Source organism: Stomoxys calcitrans, chromosome 4 (assembly GCF_963082655.1).
Source record: "Stomoxys calcitrans chromosome 4, idStoCalc2.1, whole genome shotgun sequence".
In the NCBI taxonomy this organism is placed as follows: domain Eukaryota; kingdom Metazoa; phylum Arthropoda; class Insecta; order Diptera; family Muscidae; genus Stomoxys; species Stomoxys calcitrans.
This window is the reverse complement of record NC_081555.1, coordinates 163,993,079-164,016,270: the sequence shown is the minus strand read 5'-3', so window position 1 is coordinate 164,016,270 and position 23,192 is coordinate 163,993,079. Positions and strand designations below refer to the sequence as shown.

Sequence of the window (23,192 nt, the reverse complement as noted above, 5' to 3'; positions counted from 1 at the left end):
CTTATGACTTTCGCCATTACTGGTGAATTTCACAGAAATCGGTTCACTTTGAGATATAGCTCTCATATATTTATGATTGGAATATTTAAAATTTTCATTTAATTTTTGTTAATTTTGGCTTTAAGTTCGGCCGGGCCGAACTTTGGGTACCCACCACCTCGGATATATATGTAGACCACCTTTCATAAAAATTCGGTGAAAATTTCATACCTTATGTCTTACAGCAGTTACATCAAAATATGTTCCGATTTGGACCAAATACCAATAAGTACAGTAGCTATATCTAAAAATAAACCGATCTGAACCATATACGAAACGGACGTCGAAAAGCCTAACATAAGTCACTTTGTCAAATTTCAGTGAAATTGGACTATAAATGCGCCTTTTATGGCCCCAAAATCTAAAACCGAGATATCGGCCTACATGGCAGCTATATCTAAATCTGGACCGATTTGGGCCAAGTTGCAGAAAAATGTCGAAGAGCCTAACACAAAGCACTGTCCCAAATTTCGGGGAAATCAGACAATAAATGCGCCTTTTATGGGGCCAAAACCCTAAATCGAGAGATCGGTCTGGATGACAGCTATATTCAAATCTGGACCGATCTGAGCCAAATTGAAGAAGGACGTCGAAGGGCCTATCTACCCTTACTGTCCCAAATTTCAGCGACATCGGCATATCGACATATATCCAAATCTGGACCGATCAGGGCCAATTTATGAAGGATGTCGAAGAGCCTAAGACAACCCACTGTCCCAAATTTCAGCAAAATCGGATGATAAATGCGTCTTTTATGGGCCTAAGACCCTAAATCGGAAGATCGGTCTATGTGGCAGCTATATCCAAATCTGGACCGATCTGAGCCAAATTGACAAACGATGTCGAAGGGCCTAACACAACTCGCTCTCCCAAATTTCAGCAAAATCGGATAATAAATGTGGCTTTTATGGGCCTAGACCCTAAATCTACGGATCAGTCTATATAAGGGCTATATCCAGATATAGTCCGATATAGCCCATCTTCGAACTTAACCTGCTTATGGACAAAAAAAAATCTGTGCAAAGTTTCAGCTCATTATGTCTATTTCTAAAGACTGTAGCGTGATTTCAACAGACAGACGGACGGACATGTCTAGATCGTCTTAGATTTTTACGCGGATCAAGAATTTATATACTTTATAGGGTCGGAAATGGATATTTCGATGTGTTGCAAAAGGAAACAAAAACCCATCGGGGTTCTCCAAAAAATTTCGGGTGTCGGGTAGGGGTGCCCTATAGATTTGTTGCTGTTGTCGTACAAGTGTGTTGTGCACTTGGGCGGCAGCCCTTGGCTGATGAAGGAGTTCATCGAATTAGTCCGGGACTTTGAATTCTCCTTCCCTTTATATTGTGGAGGACAAAATATCCGTTTATTACCCGGTATACACAAAATTTGATACAGGGAGTAACATTGCAAATTGCAAATTTTGCCCATGAACATTATACCAAGGAACAGGGGCAAACTTCTCACATATAAATGAGTGCAGTCCGATTCAAGTTTAAGCTCAATGATAAGAGGCCTCATTTTTATAGCCGATTCCGAATGGCGTGCCGCAGTGCGACACCTCTTTGTCGAGAAGTTTTACATGGCATAGTACCTCACAAATATTGCCAGAATTAGGAGGGGAAAACCACCGTTGAAAATTTTTTTTTGATGGTCTTGCCTGGGCTCGAACCCAGACGTTCAGCGTCATAGGCGGACTTTCTAACCTCTGCGCTACGGTGGAGTAATATTTGACCTCTCAACATGGGTGCCGAGTATGGTTAAGATCGAAACATATCTGGATATAACTGTCATATATTCCGATCTCTCGTGTTAAAGTCTGGGGCTTTAAAAAACGCTTTTATTGCCCAATTTCACTGAAATTTGGCACAGGGAATTGTGTTAGGCCCGATCTCTCTATCTTCTTTTCGAGTTTGGGCAATTTTTGTATACAACTGTCGCATAAAGCGTTTTCCCGATTTAAAATCATGGGCTCCTAAAAGCCTTATTTCTTACCCGATATCAGAATAATTTTGTAATAGTAAGCAGTTCTGGGCCCCTCGGTATCGTTTCCCCATTTGGTGTAAATCGGCCTATATTTGGGTGTCAACACTGTAGCACAGAAATTAACATATCCGCCTATTCCATTCCAATCAGAAAAATAAAAGTTCAGCGGTGGTAATCCCTTTCCAATGCTGAAGACATTTGTGAGGTGCAATTGCAAATTTGCAAATTTTGCCAAAGAACATTCCACTAAGGAAAAGAGGCAAACTTCTCAAATATCAATGAGTGCAGTCCGATTCAAGTTCAAACTCAATGGTAAGGAACCTCCTTTTTAAAGCCGACTTTGCGTGTCGTGTCACACGGCGGCACGCGTCTTTTGAGCAAAGTTTTTACATGGTATAGTATCTCACAAATGGTTCTAGCATTAGGAGGGGAAAACCACCGCTGCAATATTTTTGTGATGGTCTCGGACTTGCTAACTTCTGCGATACGGTGACCTACGTGAGTTCAAATGCTATGTAAAATCTTCTCCCCTAAAAGGTGTCTCGCTGCGGCATGCCTTTCAGACTCGTCTGTAGAAAAGAGGTCCCTTATCACTGACCTTAAACTTGAATCGGACAACACTAATTTATATGTGAGAAGTTTGCCCCTGTTCCTTGATGGTATGTTCATATTCAAACTTAAGGCATTTTTACTTTTTAATTTTTACAAAAATTTTTATATCCGTGGTGTAGGGTAGGATATAAAAAAGACTGTGATACAGGGTATTATAGAAGAGGGTATTAGGAGAAGACCTAGACCCAGACCCTAGACTAGACCGATCGACTGAGAATCACTTTCTGATTCGATTTAGCCATGTCCATCTGTGTGTCCATGTATTCTTGTAATCAAGGTACAGGTTGTATTTGTTGTCCAATCGTCACGAAATTTTTCTCATATCAATTTTTGGCTCAAGCGCGAACGCTATTGGTTTTGATACAAATCGGTTCAGATTTAGATATAACTCACATATATATATGTATCGTCCGATTTTCACTTTATAGCCGTAGTAACTTCTATTTTCAACCGATCTGCACAAAATTTCGCATGGATTGTTTTGTTACTGATCTTAACCTATCTGCAAGATTTCTTCCAAATCGGTGCAGATTTAGATATAGCTCCATATGTATCGCCCGATTTGCACTTATGTGGTCGCAGAAGCAACAATTTTCAGACGATTTATTCGAAAAAGTCGATTCATATTTAGATATAACTCTCATATACATTTATCTATTGCCCGAATTAATAATTGTTGGGTAGGTGTAGGGTATTATATAGTCGGCTCCATTTTTCATAATAAATCTTATTTCTTCAAAAACATAAATAAAAAGTTTTAATCAACATCTAATGAATATTTATGTTCTTCTTTTATTTTTTGTCAACTTACATGACACTTGACATGATATTTCACATTTATCACATTGCCTGTACGTAAAAGTCTTATAATGGCGATACACGCTTATATTTTAAGTAGCCCACCTAGTGTTTTTGTTTTTCTTGACGTTAAAAGGCCATTTAGAATGTGTTTTTCTTTTTTAAATTTCCAATTAGTTTTCTTATTTGTCATAGGTTTTGCGCTGTAATGCAGGCTATAGAGATGTAATGGTTAGTTGGCGATCATCTCAATTCATCGGTTTTCGTGATGCTCTACATAGAGAAAAAGTAGAGACACACAGTGTCTCGAAATAGTTTTTCCAAGGGTTTCAGTCATAAAAAGAAAAAAAAGAGAAATCTATCAATATAAATGAAGTGAGAGGTAGTTGACCAATATATACCAGAATTTCGACTCTTGGCAACTGTGCACATCAAAGTTTTTTACTTTAAATATAATAATATTTGCTTTGTGATTTTCAAATTATTTTTATACCCTCCACCATAGGATGGGGGTATACTAACTTTGTCATTCCGTTTATAACACCTTTATTTATTTGTCTTAGACCCCATAAAGTATAGATATTCTTGATATTCATGACATTTTAAGTCGATCTTGCCAAGTCCGTCCATCCGTACATGCGTCCGTCTGTCTGTCGAAATCATGCTAACTTTTGAAGGAATAAAGCTAGCCGCTCGAAATTTTGCACAAATATTTTTATTGGTGTAGATCTCTTGGTATGGAAATGGGCCAAATCGGTATATGTTCTGATATAGCTGCCATATAAACCGATCTCCTAATTTTACTTTCGAGCCTCTGGAGGGCGCAATTATAACTTGAATTGCCTGTAATTTTGTAGGTGGTATTTTTCTATAACTTCTAACAGCTATGCAAAGTACGGTCTATATCGATCAATAACTGGATGTATCTCATATATATTTGAAAAAGTCATTTAAAGATCTTCGCAAGTGCGATCTATGGTGAAGGCTATATAAAATTGTGCTCGACTGAGCTTAGCACGCTTTAACTTTTTTTTATACCCAGCACCATGGAATGGGGGTATAATAATCTAGTCATTCCATTTATAATACCTCGAAATATTGATCTGGGACCCAATAATGTATATATATATATATTCTGGATCATCCCGATACTCTGATTCGATCCAGCCATGACCGTCGAAATAACGATAGCGGTCGAACGTGTAAAGCTAGCCGCTAGAAATTTTGCACATATACTTTATATTGGTGTAGGTCGTTGGGGATTGCAAATGTGCCATATCGGTTCAGATTTTGATACAGCTCCCATATAAACCAATCTTCCGATTTGACTTCTTGAGCCACTGGAAGCCACAATTTTTGTCCGATTTAGCTGAAATTTTACACATAGTGTTCCGTTATGACTTTTAACAACAGTTCCTAGTACGGTCCGAATCGGTCTATAATCTGATATAGTTCCCATATAAATCGATTTCCCGATTGGACTTCTTGAGCACTTACAGGCCGTAATTTTTGTCCGCTTTGGCAAAAATTTTACACATAGAGTTCCGTTATAACTTCCAATAACTGCGCCAAGTACGTTCTAAATAAGCCTATAACTTGACATAGCCCCCATTTAAACTGATCTCCCGATTTGACTTCTTGAGCCCCAGAAAGCCGCAATTTTCATCCGATTGAGCTGAAATTTTGCACATTGTGTTCTGTTATGACTCCTAACAACTCTGCCTAGTACGGTCTATAATCTGATATAGCTCCCATATAAGCAATTTCCCGATTGGACCTCTTGAGCCCCTACAAGCCGTAATTTTTGTCCCCTTTGGCTGAAATTTTGCATATAGTATTCTGCTATGACTCCCAACGACTGTGCTAAGTACGGTCTGAATCAGTCTATAACCTGATATAGCTCCCATATAAACTGATCTCCCGATTTGAGTTCTTTAGCCTTCAGAAGTCGCAATTTTTTCCAATTTGACTGAAATTTTGCATGCAGTGTTCTATTATGACTTGCAACAAATTGAACATGAACATTCCACTTCTCAAATATCAATGAGTGCAGCCCGATTCAAGTTTAAGCTCAATGAAAAGGGACCTCCTTTTTATAACCGAGTCCGGACTGTGTGCCGCAGTGCGACACCTCTTTGGAGAGAAGTTTTACAAGGTATAGTACCTCATAAATGTTGCCAGCATTAGAAGGGGAAAACCACCGCTGAAAATTTTTTTCTCATGGTTTCGACAGGATTCCAACCCAGGCGTTCAGCGTCATAGGCGGACATGCTAACCTCTGCGCTACGGTGGCCTCCAGTTAAATGTAGTGTTGCAATAATTTTCTGTGAGAATGTTTGTCTTCATTCTGTTTCCCCGCTCTCTGGTGAAAAAAAAAAAACACCAAATTTCACCATTTCTGACGATTATCAAAGTAATCGGATCTTGTAATTCAACAACACCAAAACACTTTGAGTGTGTTTGTCTTTTTTCTGTCTGCCCACTCTCTGGTAAGAAAACACACAATTTCACCATTTCTAACGATAATCGTAATGAAAAAAATAACCCAATTTCCACCATTTCTAACGATAATCAAAGTAATCGGTTCTTGTAATTCAACAACACCAAAACACTTTGAGAGTGTTTGTCTTTTTTCTGTCTCCCCACTCTCTGGTAAGAAAACACGCAATTTCATCATTTCTGACGACAATCAAAGTAATGATCTGTTGTAATTCACCACATGCTTAAGCTTTGTAAAGTACGATAGATGATAAATGAAACATTGTTATTGTTGTTGTTGGTAGCTTAACACTTCAGTCGCTCTGCAAATCAAATAAGCCATTGTGAGTGTAAAACCCACCACTTGCTATTCACAATGCTCTTATGTTTTGAATAGCAGATAATGAGCAGAATAAATATAACATGGTAGATAATAAAGTAATCACTGTTATTGTTGTTGTTGGTAGACGAACACTGCACTGCGCTCTGCAATTCAATTAAGCCATTGTGAGTGTAAAAGCCACCTCTTCACAGAGCTCTCATGAATATCAGAAAATGAGCAGAATAAACATAACATTCTCTTGTAACATTCTCGTGGTCATTGAAGCTCGACTCCCTTAGGGAATAATGAGAATGGGAGAATGATCCTAATTTGAATGCTTCTTTCACTTGCTATAGCTATTTGACTTGTATAGATTTTCATTCATACTTCCCAAATGAACATTTAGAAGCGAACGCGAACCTATGGTAATTATTATTCAATCTAAAGTGACACAATTTTCATTATTGTCTGTTTTGAGCTTTCTTTTCCATTATTTGTGTTTAGCGAACTGTTTGGTTAAATAAACTTCGAAACATTAAATTGTTTACATAAGCAGACAAACATATGGACATTCTCAGCATGACAACTCTTTGTCTCTTAGTGCTATTTCTTACTGTACCTTTCCTTAATACCTTGACCCACTGTCTTAAATGTTTCTATTTTGATTCCTGCTGCGTTTTATTTTTCCTTAAATGATTTGTTGACAAACAAATGATTAAATAATAATCGTTATTTTTCTTCTCATTCCGATTTTATTATTGAGAGGGTGTAGATGTGTGTGTTTTAGTACCAGCAATACAAAAAACATATTTGCAAAAATCTCCCATTTATTTATTTAGCAAAACGAGATGAAATTTCAAAATATTTATGGCACACAAATGTCAAAGCTCTAGCAAGACCATCAGCGGCGAAAAATATTTGGCAATAAAATGAAATGCATTTCGAAAAGTATTACAACCTCTATATTAGTCATCTCTGCTCAAAATTTAAATAGAATAGAATTTGTTTAATTTTTTTGTTGTTTTTTTAAATAAGTGAGAAACATTCCAAATTGACATCAAAAATTAAGAGAGACATTTGTTAGATAAACTGAAAGATAGCAATTAATCATTGCAGTAAGTAGGCAAACTTCTGTATATTCACCAGCTATGATCTTCCAGGAACTGTATGTATACCAGAGATGGGCACACTACCACTATTGAAAAGACCAAACTGTGTTTGTGTGAGTATCATCAAACGTCAACAAAATGAAATAGCTTTGAAATAGAGTCAGCCGAACGAAGCAACACGAAGTTGTTTACACTGTACGTGTGCGCACGTTTGTTTTTCCAGAGTGCAGCTAAATCGGAAACTAATAGCGACCTCTAGAGACTCATGGAATCCTTTACCAGAAATTGGGTGACCAATGCTTGAATGAGTTATTGACCCTATAGGTTCTGCTTATACCCAATGTCCTGTGGCTTTCCTCCCATCAATGTCATCGTGGGTCACTAGTGCTCACCATAACATCTACCAATTAACTATTAACATTCTATGCAGTAAGTTTATTAAAGCAAAACTTGCGAAATGGTATGATGAGAAGACGGATGATAAAGGGATCGCCCCCAGAGGAGCGTCATAAAATACGAAATCCCGATGGATCTCGTCACGGAAGAAAAGGAAAAATAAAATAATCGCATGCCCGGTCAATATCGTTTTACTGGAGCAAGTAGCATGTTAGAAAGTGGGATGCTAGTTCAGGGATGCTCTACTAAGGCATACCGATAAGTCGTTAAGGGAGCATGGATAGATCCAAAGACTGAAATGCATCAGGGTGATGAGGTCCACTACGCAGTCTGGTTTAAAAGTTGGGAACTGTGTACAAGGGCTAAGATAATTTGGCATAAATCGATCTCTCGATTTGAGATATTGACCTCCTACAGAGCCCAATTCTTATCTGATTGGACTTAAAATTTGCACAATGATTTCTCCTATGGCCTCTTATATATATGTCAAAAATGTTCGAATTCGATCCATAACCTGATGTATTTAGCTCTCATATAAACCGATCGGCCGATTTGACTACTTGACTGAAATATTAAAGTTTTATTGTTATATGACTTCTAGCCGGCATGACAAGAACGGTCTGTATAAACCGGAATACTTAAAAGTCATTCAGAGAACATGTCGAATGCGTTGCATGGTGGAGGTAAAATAAGTTTCAGCCCGGCCCAACTAACGCGATTAATTGTTGGTACTGTGAATGATCAGGAAAAGCTGAGAACGATTAAGGTTAGAGTCTCTGGTTGTTATGCTTTCGCAATGGGAAAGATTAGACTTAGATGCTGAGTTTGAAAACGATTTTGTTCTTCACCGATATCTGCTCTATTCCGGTGCACCTAATATCGGCTGGTCGACCTTTCATACGAGATTTCATGCTGTTATGATAGCAGCAAACGATAGCCAAGTTGGGAACATTGCAAATGCAAATTCGACCATGAACATTCCATTAAGGAACAGGGGCAAACTTAGCCCATATCAATGAGTGCTGTCCGTGCTTAATGATAAGGGAGCTCTTTTTTATAGCCTAGTCCGAACGGCGTGCCGCAGGACGACACCTCTTTGGGGAGAAGTTTTACAGGCAAAGTACCTCGCAAATTTCGCCATCAATGGGAGGGGATAACCACCGCTGAAAAATTGTCTGATGTTCTTTCAAGGATTCGAACCCAGGCTTTCAGCGTCATAGGCAGGCATGCTAACCTCTGCGCTATGATGCCTCCAAATTCTGGAATAATCCTCCCCTAAAACTTTAAAAATTTTACCACGACCATTATATTGTATTAAGAAACAGGGGCCAAACATCTCACATATCAATGAGTGCTGTGATATGAAGGATCTGTCCTCGGTGTGAAAAGAAGGATCTGTCCTCGGTAAGCACACCACTTACAGTGGTTTTAGAACTCTGGTCTGACATCACCGAAATTGTCGTACGAACTGCCTGCTTTCGTCATTGGTTTGTAACCTGGAGTCAACCGTTCCCACAGTGATTGGTTTTGTGCACCAAAACGATCCAGCCCAGATGCCCAAAGATTGCTACCTTCACACGTAAACATTTGGTTATAACAACAACAACCGGAGGTCATAACCGGATACTAAGTGGGAATCCCACATTATAATGTCTATATGACGGTGATTGATGATAAGACGATCTGGCATTCCCCTTGTTCATGTTTGCGTCTGCAGTCTATACATCTTTAGAGGGCGGCCCTTCTTCATAATGATCTTGCAAGCGTATATCTGAGAATTTTTTTTTTTAATATAACGACAGGGCGGAGTAGCTTCGACAGCAGACACAATGATCCGTCATGCGGACATTTGCACCACACATACGAAGTGAACTCGTGGCTGGTGGGTATGGACCAGTGCCCCCGCGGGGTTGCACATACATGGGGACATTTTGCGTTCCTGCCTACGGTCTTCCTTCTCTTTCTCTCACAAGCCTAATTCTGATCTACAGACCCACCTTAAACATCCCTTCCTCTCACACATTTCGATACCCAATCGAGTAATCTCACTTATATCCCAATGTAAACCTAGTCCAGTTTTTGGGCTACCATATCGTTTCTCTGCTTTATATTAACAAAAAGGGACCATTTACCACCAATTTCGTTGACTTTCTGTTAACTAATTTATGCGTATAGCTTATAGATGGTTAGGACTTAAGCGACTTGATGCACGAGTTTGAAAGGCATTAAAATGCAAATTTTTAAATATTTCTAATGAATCTTCATTGAACTTTCATTGTTCAAAAATTACCCCAAAAAATACTTAGTACCTGTATTAAAAATAACAACTTTGACTAATTCAATTCTGAGAGTCTGCAATTATAACATACAAACCAAGGGTGACAACTCTGCGAATCTGTGGAAATTCTTAAAATTTTGCCTATACACACCATTAGTCGTTTATGTATATTTTCCCAGAACTTTATATTACGGTAGGTAAGTGAATTTTCTTTTCAATTTCATTTGAATAGAAATGAGAAATTCATTGCCCTAAGATTCACTCAACCTCAAACTACATACTCTCTCACTCAAATTATATATATATATAGAGAATAAAAGCATAGGCTACTATGCCATTGTTGTGTGTGGGGGTGGGGGGGGGGCTATTGGCTCAATTTAAAATTTCAAATGAGAGAGTGACACAGGGAGAGAGGCATAGAATATTAGAGAGCAATTTTCAAGCAAAAACCACAGCGTAAATAAAACTGTATCATTTTGTTGTTTTTGTAGATTTTCAAATTATAGTAAATACAATGTGTGTGTGGGGGTTGCCAAGGGGAGGGGAGGATAAAAATCACATTGTATCCTACTTTGGTTGGCGCTTCTTTACTAAATTGCGCTGATGTCTGCCATGATTTTGGCAAAGGCAGACAAGCAGCTGAGTCATTATCATCTTCGTCATTACTATGACTATAATGATGATGGTAATAAGCATTCATTATCATCATCATCATCTCTGTAGTAGTATTGTAGTAACTATTGTAAACAGACAACGAAGTTGTTTCGGTGTCTAGTTGATTTGCTTTGTTTGGTTACACTTAGAATTACCAACCCCTGCGTTGCAGAGATAAAAAGAAGCGCCATTCTTGCTTTAGTACTAGCCAGTCAATAACAAATAGATAAACAATTTCAATGATATAATTTCTTCGCATTTGAAATTTTTGTCGTAACAAAGGCACTAGCTTACAAAAACTAAAGACAAAAACTTTAACTTAAACCAAAGAAGATCAAGAAAATCTGTTTGCTTACGAGGAAGTCGAAGGAGGGCCAATTCGAGGGGCCAGGTTTCGTTAACAAAACGACTTTAATATTGCGCAAGTTCAAGTATGTGGGAGTGATCTTAGATAGGAAACTGGACTAGAAGAGTCACATCTAGGAGCATACTGAGAATGCTCACAAAAGTTGGCCACTATGACCAACCTATAGACTTAAGAGAATGGGGGAATGGATAGAATATGGGAGCAGATTATTTATTCGGGGAATAATCGGGGATTGAACGAGGATTTGGATCTTATGTCTAAAAAGACAATGGGGAATGTATGGAATATAGGCGCAGATTATTTAATCGGATAATAATTAAGACTACAATTGGAGGAATTAGCAGAGGATTTGGATCATATGTCTGAAAAGACACTGCGGGTTAAGTGCGAGACACTGATGGAACAAAATGGAACAAATCTGGAGGACAAAACAGGTCTGAGCGTCTACATTGAAAACGTTGAGACAAACAACTGCTTTTGGCTGCCTAACCATTACACGGTTCTCCAGGTACGGACGAACGCAAAGTTTTTGAGTTTGAATGTCTTATCAGACTTGAATTTTACAATTAGAACTTTAACAACCAGAACAATAAGGTCACGGACGGTCTTAGAGTGTAAAAAGGAGTTTAAAGATTTCTAACCACATTATTTGTGTTTTAGGCCATAGTGGAGTAAGGGAAAGATGGCAGATGATTTCACTATAAGGGCCATATGGCTGCTAGGGTAAAATAAGTGAATGCGAATTCTTTCCGGTCGATGCATTCCGAGTTAAGTGCATGGGGACGAGTGCAAATGTAGCACTGTGGAATCGTAGTACGATTGACAGAACGAAAAAGAATTTAGAAAATCGGACCACAAATGAAGATTTGGCAGCCAGAACAATATTTCGTAATACCGAGGTTACTAATTTTAAATGCCAAAAGGCGCCCGGAAACTTAGGGCCTTGAAATTTTCCACACGATCTTGCAACAACCTGAGCTCTAATCATTCCAAATTTCACACGGCATATTTTTTACTAGTTTTTTCCGACTGTGCAACCCAAGACTTGAAGCAACTATGGACCAACAGAGAACAATTAGGAATTTCACGGGAATTCTGATATAGTAGCCTCAAAGGCTACTCAAATACTTCCTGAGGATTTAGGTCGGTTGGGACGTAAACAGGTCAAATCGGCGGATGTTTAGATACAGCTCCCACATAAACCGACCTCTTGATTATGCTTCTAAAGCTACTAGAGGGCGGTGTGACTTCTTTAGCCTCCAGAGGGCGTTATGTTTATCTGTTGGGCTGAAAATTTTCACTATGTGTTTTTCCTTAACCTCTAACATCCATGTTTAGAATCGGTTCATAACTTGATATAGCTGCGATATGAACTAATCTCCCGATTCTATTGTTTTAGCCTCTAGATGGCGCAATTTTAATCTGATTGGGCTAAAATGTTGCACGATGTGTTCTCTTTCAAAGTCTAACATTTATGTAAAGCATGATTTGAATCCGTCCATTACTTGAATAGCTCACATACTGACCGATCTAATGATTATTCTTCTTGAGCCTCTAGAGGGTCCGATTTTTAAACGATTGGACTGAAATTTTGCACTGTGTGTTCTCCTTTAAACTTCAGCATCCTCATGAAGTATGGTATGAATCGGTCTACAGCCTGATACAGCTCCTTTATAAACCGTTTTGCCGATATTAAGCTTTGAGCCTCCAGAGGGCGCAATTTTTTCCGATTGGAATGAAGTTTTACGCGATCGTTTCTGATATGACTTTCAACAGTTGTATAAACTTTGATTTCAATCGGCCTTCAACTTGTTATATCTCCCATGTAAACCGAACTCCTGAGTTTACCTCTAGAAGGCGCAATTTCTATCCGATTGCAAATTTTGCACAATGTATTGTCTTTCAAAGTCCAACATCCGTGCCAAGTATGGCTTCAATCGTTACATAACTTGTTATAGCTTCCATATAAACCTGATTGTACTTCTCGAACCTCTCTTCAAATCGTAATTTTTATCTGTTTAGGATGAAGTTTGGTGCAATGATTTCTGTTTTGACTATCAACAGCTGTATAAACTTTGACTTTAATCGGCCTTCAACTTGATAAAGCTTTTATTTAAACAGATTTCCCGATTATATTTTTTGAGCCTCTAGAGGTCTCATTTTTTGTCCCATTGGACTGAAATATTTTTTGTCCCATTGGACTGAAATATTTTTCTTATGACTTCCGCCAGCTATACCTGGTATGCCCAGAATCGGTGCATAACTGTATACAGCTCAAGTATGAACATTTCTCGCCATTTTAGTTCTTAGGCCTGTAGATGGCGGAATTGTTATCTATTGGGTTGCCCAAAAAGTAATTGCGGATTTTTCATATAGTCGGCGTTGACAAATTTTTTCACAGCTTGTGACTCTGTAATTGCATTCTTTCTTCTGTCATTTATCAGCTGTTAATTTTAGCTTGCTTTAGAAAAAAAGTGTAAAAAAAGTATATTTGATTAAAGTTCATTCTAAGTTTTATTAAAAATGCATTTACTTTCTTTTAAAAAATCCGCAATTACTTTTTGGGCAACCCAATAATAACTTGATTTTACTTCTTGAGTCTCTTGAGTCTCTTGAACAATTTTATACCATTGGGCTGATGCACGATAATACCTCCGACATTTGTGCTCAGCATTGTCTAAATCGGTCCTCAACATGATATAGGTCCTATATAAACCTTTCTCCTGATTCAACATTTTGAGTCTATAGAGGGCGCACTTTTGCACATTGGGCTTATATCCTTGTGGACGTAGACAATACTGTGTAATAGTATATGCGTATTTCCTATCGCTGATTTAGTATGGTTGCCAAGTACGTTATCTCATGCATTATCCAGTTTCAACTATGTCCATGAATATTTTATTAAGGCACAGCTGGGTTACTTCTCTCATATCAATGTGGGCTGTCCCATTAAAGGTTTAATCAATGTTAAGAAACGAACGGCTTGCCACAAATCGACACCACTTTACTAAAGAAATTAACACGGCTGATTATCTATGGTAAATACCTCACAAGTATCGCCCGCACTAGGAGGGGATAGTCACCGCAGAAAAATATTTCCAATGCTCTGGTCGGGATTTTAACCCAGGCGTTCTGCATTAAAGACAGACATGCTAACCTCTGAGCTGCGGTAGAGCCTATGCACGTATCCCTGCAATAATATGGTGGTCATACCTGCCAACCATTAGCATTTTACAATTTTCGTTTGTTTCTCTTAGCATTTTAGTTCCCCAGCTATTGTCCAATTTATTAGCTGCGCTCAAAATTAATGATTTTTATTTTTTGCCATCCCAAAACAATGTGTAAAACGCATTTATTTAATGGAATTATTTGTTTGTTTGTTCAACGCATTTAATTTACTGTATGTCTCATATCCACATAGTAGGGGTATAGTACAAAGGCTTGAAACCAACAAATTTTGAATATTCCTTCGTCATAGAAGACAGTGTGCACAAATCACAATGCTCATGATGAAGCCAATGGCAAAGATGACGATGATGATAGTAGCCTAACAAATCATGACTACGATAATGATCACAGAAATGAAGACGAACATCTAAAAAATTATAATAATGAAGATTTTTTCAACCGTCCCTCCGTCCGTCCGTCTGTCTGTCTGTTTATCTCTCTATCGTTATGTGGTCTTTTCGAATGTTTTGGTTTTTGCTCATTTTTTTTTTTTTGTGAATTTTCTTATACTTTACGATATATGCCGTTGTGCGATGGTTGTTCTTTTTTTCGCAAAAATATGAAATTCTTTTGGGGTATGAGCGGGAATATGAGTGGATATGCCCCAAGTCAGTCACAGAGTCAAAAACGACACAAAAAGAAAAACGACTCACATGTACGTATTCATGCATGTTTGTGTTTCAGTGTGCCCTGCTGTTGGTTGTTGATGTGGTGTTGAAAGAGCAGGGGTTAGCGGAAGGGAGGTACCTACAAAAACTCAAAAAGAATATTTCTTGGTCTTTGGGAGATTCGAAATGAAAATCATTTTCATTTTTTAGTATATTTTGTAAAAACGCGCACTAAACAACGCCACACATGTGAAACGCCAGACAAAGCCGCAAGAGTTCTAGGCGAGACCAGAAACCACAAACAAGAGACCAACCAAATAATAATAAAAACGCCACAAACCACAATATATCATACAATATAGAACGCGCTGCCATTACAAGCCTTGCAAAAATAGCAAAAAAATAAGTGAAAAATGGAACAAAAATAATTTAAAAATAATGAAAATTTTGATATGGAACAATTTTAAAGTGTGAATTAAAATAAATTTGGGTGTCTTTTTTAGCACCAGATTTTGATAATCTAAAAAAATGTCTTAGCTAAAGACAAAAATTAAAAAAATAAATTGGAATATTTAAACTATAAGATATATGATAAAAAAAACATAAATGTGCCAAGTGTTATAAAAAATATGAAATATGGTGAATTTTATAAATACAAAAAATATATTACTATATATACTAAATGAGAAATATCCATTATAGGTTTAAATTATTTCCTTAAACACTATCTTTAAATAGAGGATTTACTTAATTTGTGAAAATTGTATTTTTCAATGTCAATTTGCTATAGCATATGGAATATTGGTTTCTAACATTTCCTTGTTTGACATGAAACATTTCAAATATATGACAAGTAAAATTAATGAAACAAGAAACAAGTAAGAGTGTGCTAAGTTCGTCCGGACCGAATCAAATATACCCTCCACCATGGATCGCATTAGTCGAGTTCTTTGCGCGGTATCTCTTTTTAGGCAAACAAAGAATAATGAATAAGAACTGTTATGCTATTGGAGCTATATCTAGTTGTAGCCGGATTCGGACCATAAACGAATTGAATGCTGAACATTGTAGAACTAATATTGTAAAATTTCAGTCCATTCGGATAAGATTTGCGCCTTGTAGGGGCTCAAGAGGCAAAATCGGAAGATTGGTTTATATGGGAGCTGTATCAAGATATAGATCGATTCCATATTGGACATGTATGTTGAAGATCATGGTAGAAGCCGTGGTTCAAAATTTTACCCAAATCGGATGAGAATTGCGCCCTCTAGAGGCTCAATAAGTCAAGATCCCAGATCGGTTTATATGGCAGCTATATCTGGTTATATACCCGATTTGCGCCAAACTAGGCACAGTTGTTGGAACTCATTAGAAAACACCTCGTGCAAAATTTCAGCCAAATAGGGTAAGAATAGCGCCCTCTAGAGGCTAAAAAAGTCAAGATCCAAAATCGGTTTATATGGCAGCTATATTAGGTTATGTGCCGATTTGCGGCAAACATAACACTGTTGTTGGAAGTCATAACAGAATACATCGTGCAACATTTCAGCAAAATAGAATAAGAATCGCGACCTCTAGAGGCTCAAGAAGTCAAGATCCCACATCGGTTTATATGGCAGCTATATCAGGTTATGTACCCAATTTTGTACCCGATTTGCGCCAAACTTAGCACAGCTATTGAAAGTCATAAGAAAACACCTCGTTCAATATTTCAGCCAAATCGGATAAGAATAGCGCCCCCTAGAGGCTGAAGAAGTTTATATGGCAGTATGGTTTACATGGCAGCTATATCAGGTTATAAACCGATTTGAACCATACTAATTGTTGGAAGTGACACCAAAACACCACGTGCAAAATTACAGCCAAATCGGATAAGAATTACGCCCTCTAGTGGATCAAGAAGTCCAGATCCCAGATCGGTTTATATGGCAGCTATATCAGGTTATGTACCCAATTTTGTACCCGATTTGCGCCAAACTTTGCACACCTAGTGCAAAACTTCAGCCAAATCAGATAAGAATTGCGATCTCTAGAGGCTCAAGAAGTCAAGATCCCAGATCGGTTTATATATCAGCTATATCAGGTTATGTACCCAATTTTGTACTCGATTTGCGCCATACTTAGCACAGTTATTGGAAGTCATAACAAAACATTTCGTGCAAAATTACAGCCAAATCGGATAAGAATTACGTCTTCTAGTGGCTCAAGAAGTCAAGACCCGAGATCGGTTTATATGGCAGCTGTTTTAGATTATGATCCGAGTTGAACCATAATTAACACAGTTGTTGGAAGTGATGCCAAAATAACACATGCACAATATAAATCAATTCGGATTAAAATTGCGCCCTCTAGAGGCTCGAGAAGTCAATACCCAAGATCGGTTTATATGGCAGCCATATCAAAACATGGACCGATTTGGACCATTTACAATCCCAACCGACCTAAAAGCCTAGCTTTACTCCTTCGAAAGTTAACGGCTTTCGACAGACAGACGGACAGACGGCCGAACATGGCTAGTTCGACTTAAAATGTCATAACGATCAAGAATATATATAATTATTGGGATCTTAGACGCATATTTCGAAGTGTTACAAATGAATAATGACGAAATTAGTATACTCCCTTCCTATGGTGAAGGGTATAAAACTGCTAACTACATTAATTGAAAATAAGCAAAAGCGCATTAAGTTCCTCGTGGCCGAATCTAATTTACTCTCCACTATGAATAGTATTTGATAAGTTTTAAAAAGACTTTTTCAAAAAAGCTGTTCGGTACACATTGGAGCTGCAACAAGTCATGGACCGTACTTTTTGCCGCTACTTTAAGCGATAACAAAATACCATGTGCAAAATTTCATTCAATTTGCCTAATAATTGCACCTACCAGAAGTCAAATGAGTAGACCAGGTAAAGGAAGGAAACATTATGAAAACAACACTAGTCAAATTTCAGACAAATTAGATAATAATTGCACCCTCTAAAAGCTCATGAAGCAAAATCGGGAAATGGGTTTATATAGGGGTTATATCATGCTAATTTAGCCCTGTAGAAAATCACGAAATCAAATTGAGAGAATCTGCTCATATACTAATACGATTTGGCCTATTTACCATCCCAACCCACAAAAACTTATAAGACGTATTTCATGAATTTTTTTAATTTATCTTTACTTTCCTTTCCTACAGCTCTTAAAAAACATCCCTTAATAACACCAGTAGAAGAGTACCTTGTATAGAGCTAATTTAGCATGACAAATTTTGGTGGCTTTGTCGGGAAGTCTCTCTTGGGTATTTTCTATTATAAAGTATATATTTTCTTGATAGCCTTGACATGTTAAATCGATCTAGCCATGTCCGTCGAACTCATAAAGCTAGCCGCTTGAAATATTTCATAGATACTTCTTATTTATGTAGGTCGTTTTGGATTGTCAAAAAATTTAGCTTATAGTGTTCTGTTACGACTCTCAACAATCGTGCTCATATAAACCGATCTCTCGAATTGACTTCTCGAACCTCTGCAAGCCACAATTGTTGTCCCAATGAGCTGAAATTTAGCATTTAGTGTACTTTTACGACTCCCAAAAATCGTGCTGATTTTGGTGACAATCGGTAATCCAATTTACCCCCATCTAAACCGTACTCCCGATTTGACTTCTAGTGGCAAGGGGCGGATTAATACCCGCACCCTCTTTTCAACCTAACCTAACCTCTGCCCTGCACACGCTCTTATCTCCTCTCATGCGTACGGGACATAGTATACTGAGCTAATGTTTACACCTATGGTTATAACTAGTTTAGCTTGCAACCTATTGGCTCCTGCTGTCTTGTTAATCTTCAGCTACAGCAAACTTCATTTCTAATATGCTTTATATTGCATCGTCTTAAGGAATTGGTTATGTGGTATGCTCCAACAGTTTTGATTGAGAGATTGTAAATTTTTCTTTTTGGCATCCTCGCGTCTTCCAAATGCTAAGGAAACAAAAGTCGTTGATGGACTCATATATTAGGCTAGCATTAATAAGGTTTGCTGAGTTAAATCAAAGACACAATCTATTGTATGTGCTATGTGAGTTACTATGCCATGTAAAACTTCTCTCCAAAGACGTGTCGCACTGTGGCACGCCGTTCGGACTCGGCTATAAAAAGGAGGCCCTTTATCATTGAGCTTAAAATTTAATTGAACTGCACTCAATGATATGTGAGAAGTTAGCCCCTGTTCCTTAGTGGAATGTTATTAGATCGGTGCATATACTTTTATTGTTCCAATACTTGGCATGATCGTAGAAATATATACGAAATTCCATATGCAAAATTTTTTTGAAATTGGTTAATAATTGCACCCTCAAGGGACGAATGAAGTTAAATCAGCATAAGCTCAGTTTTATATGGTCTGAACATCGCCCGTTTTAGTCCATTTACAATCCTAAACAACCTACATCAATAAAAACTACAATTTATGCAAAATATAAAGAGGCTTTAATGGAAATAAATGGCGAACTTGACAAACGACATCCATAGTTTAGGGATTATACCCACCATAGCTTAACGCATATATGCTTGTTATAATTTTAATTATAAATTTGAATTAAACCCCAAAGCGTTCATTGTTAACTAGAGTGGAACAAGTGATGTCAACTCTTCACACCTTCAATTACCAGCAGTCATTGATTCGGTTAGAAAGTGAAGTACTTCATACTAATTAACATTTCATTCAATGATTAATTTACATTTCCTGAGAAATCAGTCATTGTGTCAAGGTCAGTGTTTGTAGCATAACTACTGCAAGAGAAATAGAAGAGAGAGGTAGAGATTCCATAATCTAGCAACAGATGCCGTTGTATGTTACTTAAGCTGATATTACACGTTCAGACATGTTATATGAACTGTCACTTTCAATATTCATGGGACTTTTGTTATGTACGTAAAATAGAAACAGAGTGTTCTTCAATCAGCATGTATTCTCACACTTATTGTATTTTCTAATACACTGAAAATATAGTTGACTCAAAATTAAATTTTTTTGCTTTTTCGTAGGATTTTAGCAATGAAAACGAGCCAAGGAATAAAAACTTTCTTCATAGATGACTGTCCGATTATTTTTTTAAACTTAACATGTTATGGCTGGTACTATGTTCGTTATTCGCGACATTTTTTCGTGATTACTTTTTCTAGATATTAGATTTTGAAGGAAAAAAACTTGATGATTACATTCAGTAGCACATTCCCTCATTACTTATGAAAAATCTTCATAAAAGTGTTATGTTTTCATAGAGATTTTTGTAGTCTTTCAAAAAAGTAACCGTGAAAAATTTGTGTTTTCAACTGTGGAAAACGAATATAGTACCATCCTTAAGCCTATTTGTAAGGATATTTTGCGTCTTTAACCATGGTTCAAAATTGTCTTGTCCCAAGGAAGGTTTCCTAACATTAAACCATATTTTGAACTTAATTTTAGATTTCTGTCTTCAGTAACAAGACGCAAAGTTAGAGATTTATTAACCAAACATTTCAAAAAAATACTCATTAATATTAAGCAAAATATTTTTCAGCTAAAGCTAGCCGCTTGAAATTTTGCACAAATACTTTTTTTTTGTATAGGTCAGTTGGGAAAGTAAATGGGCCAAATCGGTTCATGTTTTGATATAGCTGCCATATTAACCTATCTTGGGTCCCGACTTCTTGAGCCTCTAGAGGGCGCAATTCTCATCCCATTTGACTGAAATTTTGCAATACCTTCATACAGCTCCCATATAAACCGATCTCCCGATTTTGCTTCTTGAGCTCCTACAAGGCGCAATTCCTATCCGAATGATCTGAAATATTACACAATGACTTCTACAATGTTCAGCATTCATTTTGTGGTCGGAATCGGACTATAACTTGATATAGCTCCAATAGCATAACAGTTCTTATTCAATATTCTTTGTTTGCCTAAAAAGAGATACTGCGCATAGAACTCGACAAATGCGATCCATGGTGGAGGGTATACAAGATTCGTCCCGGCCGATCTTAGCACGCTCTTACGTGTTGATATTACATATGACATGTATGATTGTGTAATAGCAGCTTTAACTGTATAAAGAAGCCTGAACCAAGACTGGGCGCACATGTTATTTGTTTTATGTCCACTCCAATGTTATTATCTTGTTCTTTAATCCATATAGAAGCAGCTATGATGAAAGTTTCAGCATAATATACTTAATGAAACTTTATTTCTAATATCAAAAGATAGATCTCACTTAATGTGGGGGCGTAAACTGATGAGCGAAACAATGAGACTTGGTAGTATAGTCAACCTTTACAGCTGAAACACATTGCTTAACATCAAATTGATGTGTCTGTCCCATACTTACCTTTGACATTAGTTTGCACTTAGAATGGCAAGTCCTCCCACATTCGGTGAAAGTTTATATTCCCAACTTGTTTGATATAAAATTTATAAAATCTACGCTTCCACTACATGAAGTAATGGGGAAGTGATATTATCTAACAAATATACCAGTCGTATAGGTTAAAATTTCATCTTCAGCTTTAATTTACATTGCCTGTCAGTCATTGTGTCAAGGTCAGTGTTCGTAACTTAACTATGGGAAAAAAGAGAGTAATCTTTATCTGAGAGCAATTGTCGCAGATACACTACGGCAGCAGTGTATGCTTAGCTTAATAAAGACGCCTAAGTCAATGGTGGGTACAACTGTTGTGCGTTACACATATGTATGTGTGTATATGTGAGTATTATTCTCTTTTGCCATTGATTACGTACATGAGAAAAAGAGCAACTATGCTGAATTGGTTTGGCATTGATTATTTTATAAAACTTTATTCCAAATATGGAAAAGGGGCTCGTTCTTAATGAAAGAGCGTAAGCCGCTGAGCACGAAAACGAGACATCGATGAATTATCCATTATTGCTCTACAATAGAATCTAATTGCTGGAAAGCCAAATGATGTGCCGTATTCTATTGAACACAAAACTAGTCGTTGGCAATATTTGGCACTTAGATAGATTGGCAACTTCGCCTCCGTTGTCGAATAAATTCAAGGCCCTTATTTAAAGATGCGGCAATTAAAAAAGGCGATTAGGGACAATTTTAAACGCATAGATGGCAGATGGACCACCATCACATATTACTTAAAAGGACATACAGTGGCACAGAAAAGTCTATATATCCCGCTGAAAAAACATGTTTTAGAAAGCGACTTTTTTAAACGCCAAATATCTTTTGTTGCTTAAATTGTTTACCATCTTTCCAGTTTCATAATTAGTCAAAAGGGTAAAAGGGTAGGGTAAAATCATATCCTCACTACATTACTGTCAGTTTACAAATCTGCTATGTATGGAAAGGAATGTAGACATATCTGTGCAACTGTATATACCAGCAGAGTGCATGTGCGCAGGAATAAAATATATTTATTAAGGGGAACATTGATGCAAAATTACACATTAAATATCAAATTTTAGTACAATTGCTAAAAAGATTAGGTTTCTATTGGTCAATGACACCTATTGATAACGATATGTAACTAAAATATAACTGAAAGATTGGGCCCATTTTTACTAACGACATCTGGCAAATGAGATGGAACGCAAATTGCACAGCGCCTTTCGATACTGTAGAAAACTATCTCTCCAACTTAATTGAGATGTATATGGGAGAAGTTGCGAACATTTTAGACTTTGTAACAAGTAAAAGCGTGCTACATTTGGCCGGGCCGAATCTTGGAAACTCACCCCCATGGATTGTGCTAAAAATTTATATAAAATAAATTTAGTTAAAAGGCATAATTTTATTCTACATACAAAACTTCTGTCAAACCAGCAAAAATTAAAGCTTCTAAAAACGAAGAAGAATAATCCAGAGACCGGTTTATATGGGAGCTATATCAGGCACAGTTGTTAAAAGTCATAACAGAACACCATATAAACCGATCCCCGGATTTGACTTATTTTGCCCTTAGAAGCCTCAATGTTGGACCAAAGACTTGATTTACTACTTCCAACATCCATGTAAAGTATGATCCGAATCGATCTTTAAACAGATATAGCCCCCATATAAACCTATCCCCAGATATGACTTCTTCAGCCCTTAGAAGCCTAAATTTCACCTGATTTTGCCCAAAAAACTATCTCATGACTTACATCAGTGCCAAGTTTTATTCGAATCGGTCAATATGGTGATATAGGCCCCCCTAAGTACCGATATCCCGATATGACTTCTTGAGACCAACATAATTCAAATACAAACTTAGTTAACAAGGGTACATTTCTAGCGGAATCCATGGTGGCGGGCCGAAATTAGCTCGTTTTTACTTGT

The 23,192-nt window shown here is 37.3% G+C and overlaps 1 protein-coding gene across 11 annotated transcripts in view; it reads left to right on the top strand.

Annotated features, from left to right (window-relative positions):
• The window catches only part of LOC106088524 (cAMP-specific 3',5'-cyclic phosphodiesterase), a 692,903-nt gene that overhangs the window by 634,961 nt on the left and 34,750 nt on the right, over positions 1–23,192 (top strand). For 2 of the 11 annotated variants that reach the window (XM_013254165.2, XM_013254157.2), the window contains exon 1: positions 15,075–15,517. The exons of 8 other annotated variants lie outside the window; for them this stretch is intronic. The gene's annotated coding sequence lies outside the window, so the exon portion shown is untranslated. Of the gene's footprint in view, positions 1–15,074; positions 15,518–15,562; positions 15,581–23,192 lie in introns of those variants that run through there. One more of the 11 variants, XM_059368228.1, reaches the window with a different exon arrangement.